Source organism: Silene latifolia, chromosome 9 (genome assembly GCF_048544455.1).
Source record: "Silene latifolia isolate original U9 population chromosome 9, ASM4854445v1, whole genome shotgun sequence".
Lineage (NCBI taxonomy): Eukaryota > Viridiplantae > Streptophyta > Magnoliopsida > Caryophyllales > Caryophyllaceae > Silene > Silene latifolia.
In genome coordinates this window covers 75,325,818-75,329,140 of record NC_133534.1, presented here as the reverse complement: position 1 = coordinate 75,329,140, position 3,323 = coordinate 75,325,818, and the positions used below count along the sequence as shown (strand labels likewise).

The window sequence follows — 3,323 nt, the reverse complement described above, 5'->3', positions numbered from 1 at the left end:
CTAGAAGGTTACAAAGAAATTTGTTACCTTTTGACCGTGAAATCGAAAGAACCTTGACGAATAATAGGAGACTTGTTAGGAGGAATTTGGGAGGTGTTGGTGAAGTTGTTCAACCCACTAGTGAGTTTGTCAATCCTTTCGCAATAGAAGGAGAAGAAAACCCATTAAACAATATCCCACAAAATCCACCTACAATGCCTAAATTCTCGTCACACTCTATACCCACCGAGGAGGATCTACCAAATGGTACTCCTACACCACAACATCTCACCGGTAATTTTATTGCCAAGTCCGCCTTCATCCAACTAGTTGAGAGGAGCCAATTCGGGGGAATGCCTAGTGAGGACCCTCATTCTCATATGGAAACCTTTTGCGATTATTGTGAAGCTATCTCTCAAACGGGCGTGACTCAAGACCAAATAAGATGGGTCTTATTTCCTTTTTCGTTAATCGGCACCGCAAAGCAATGGTTGAAGGGCCTTGATAAGGCCACCCTTGGAATAGATTCTTGGAAGAAGTTAGCTCTAGCTTTCTACAAAAAATTCTACCCACCGGAAAAGACTAACATGCTAAGAGCTCAAATTACGGGTTTTAAGCAAAGGGATGAAGAATCTTTGTATGAAGCTTGGGAGCGGTTCAAAGGTATTTGTCGCTCATGTCCTCACCATGGACTTAGCGAATGGTTTTTAGTGCAACAATTTTGGAATGGTTTATATGAAGATTCAAGGAACATTCTCAATATGGGATCAAATGGAATGTTCACCGAAGTTGATGACAATCAAACATGGAACAAGATTGAGGAAATGGCGGTCCATAATTCACAATATAGTAGACCTCGCAAGGCTACTAGAGGAGGAAAGTATGAAGTGGACTCCGTTACTCAATTGGGTGCTCAACTTAGTGCTCACATTGACACAATCAACTTGAAGTTTGAACAAGCTATGGCTAGACTTGAGGAAAACTCAAAAACATCAAAACATCATGTCAATGCCATGACGGCATCCTCATCAATCCCAAGTGGGATATGTGAGAATTGTGGAACTTTGGGTCATGACTCAAGTGAGTGTAGGGGAACAACCGAACAAGTCAATGCTTTCCAAGCTTACAAAAGTGGTACCCCTTATTCAAATTTTTACAATGAAAACACCAAGTTCCATCCAAATCTCTCATACAAAAGCCAAAATGTTCAAAACCCTCAAACAACATACACTCCACCACCCATGAGAAATCAAAATCAAAGACCCTTTTACAATCAAAACCAAGGTTACCAAAATCAAAATCCATACAATCACCAAAATGACCAAGGTTTTGATGTCCAAAAAGCGGTCCTCCAAATGCAAAAGAATCAACAAGAATTTTTCACTCAAATGCAAAAAGATAGCCAAGCAAAAGATACCACCATCAACAAAATTCTAGCTCACACCAAGATGTTGGAAACACAATTGACCCAACTAGCATCTTCAAGCTCACAAAGACAAAAGGGGCAATTACCACCACAAAGTAATCCCCCTAGACATGAAACGGTTAGTGCCATTCACTTGAGAAGTGGTACAAGATATGAAGCACCGAAGGAGCAAGTTGAGAATGAAGTTGTGAAAGCTAGTGAGAATGAAGTTGTTGTGCAAAGTCCCAAAGAAGGGGAATCATCAAAAGAAGAAAGTTCAAAGAAAAATGAAGACAAAGCCAAAGAGAAGGAGCCCTTGTGATTAGACTTCCTTTTCCAAGTCGTCAAGCCAAGCCCAAATTTGATGATCAACTTGGAAAGTTCATGGAAATTTTGAAGAATTTAGAAGTCTCAATTCCTTTCACGGAATTAATCAATCACGTTCCGGCCTATGCAAAGTACATGAAAGATATCCTCACAAAGAAGAAGTCGATCCGGAAACTTGAGACTATCGCCTTCACTAAGGTGAGTAGTGCAATACTTCAAGGGAGTTCACCTCCAAAGTTAAAAGATCCGGGAAGCTTCTCAATACCGTGTACCATTGGCGACACGACGATCAACAAAGCCTTATGTGATCTAGGGGCTAGTGTGAGTGTCATGCCGTACTCGGTGAGTAAAAGGTTGGGAATGGGAGAGCTTAAATGCACCAATATCACTCTTCAAATGGCCGATAGATCGACGAAGACACCATTAGGGATATGGGAAGATGTCCCCGTGCGAATTGGGAAGTTTTTCATCCCGGTAGACTTTGTCATTGTTGATATGGAGGAAGATTCCAACATTCCAATCATCTTAGGAAGACCTTTCCTACACACCGCGGGTGCGGTGATTGATGTGAAACATGGAGAGCTCACTCTAGAAGTGGGAGATGAAAGCATAACTTTTAATCTTGACAAGACCATGAGAGCTCCTCGTTTGCATGAGCCATGTTTCATGATTGATCATTATAGCCTAAAAGATGAAAAGAAGAAATCGGAACTCCAATGGAGGAAGAAAATTGAAGATGCTCCATTCAAAGAGCAAGTGAATTGTGACAAGGAGAGCTTGCAAAGCTCATCAAAATCAACCAAGGAAGAAGATGATGGCCTCATTGGCCAAGAGAAGAAATTGGGAGAGTTGTCTCCATCTAAGCAAGAGATTTTCAATGATCAACTCAATGAAGTTTGTGGTCTTTGGGACGACGAATTTGAAGGGATCTTTAATCCCTACATTGGGCATGCTAACGATCATGATCAACAACAAGGGCCACGGTCTATTGAGGACCTCTACCATAACAATGAACAAGCTTTTGATTACTTCTTCAAGGTGTTGAGCAACATCAACAACACCTTGAACATGCCCCCTTGACATCTCATCAAGAATGAGAGTTTGGTGGAGTCCTCCCTAAACCACCACTTGTAAATATTTCTAACTCCCTCACTTACTTTTCAATTTTTGTATTGCATTTTTGTCATTTTTGGATTTTATTTACTTTGATCAAAATAATTGTCATGAAAAGAGAGAAGTGAGGGAGGGATTAACAATTTTAATTGATGTGTAGTGCTTTACCTTAGTGTGGGGATGGCAATTGCCTAGGCTATTCATGCCTTAGTAGTGCCCCCACAATGAAGAACACAAGATTTGAAAGAAAGAAATAAAGAATGATAAGGGAATGCGTTTGTGCACGGATGGAACTGAATCCGTGTACACAAGGATCAATCCGAGCGGATTCCTGAGAATCCGCCCGTCTGAAGAAGATCCGAGCGTCCTGCTGAGAAGACGCCTGTCTTGGGCTGAGCTGAAATTGCAAAATTCTTGACTGTCAAAGAATCCGAGCGGATTTCTGGAAAGACGCCCGTCTCACAGAATCCGTCCGTCTTGTGAACAAGACGCCCGTCTT

General features: G+C 41.4%; 1 non-coding gene across 1 annotated transcript; it reads right to left on the bottom strand.

The window, feature by feature from the left end:
* Nucleotides 1–566: 566 nt before the first annotated feature.
* On the bottom strand, nucleotides 567–673 carry LOC141602786 (small nucleolar RNA R71). Its single transcript, XR_012524695.1, has one exon. It is a non-coding gene; the product is annotated as a small nucleolar RNA R71 (small nucleolar RNA).
* Nucleotides 674–3,323: the final 2,650 nt, after the last annotated feature.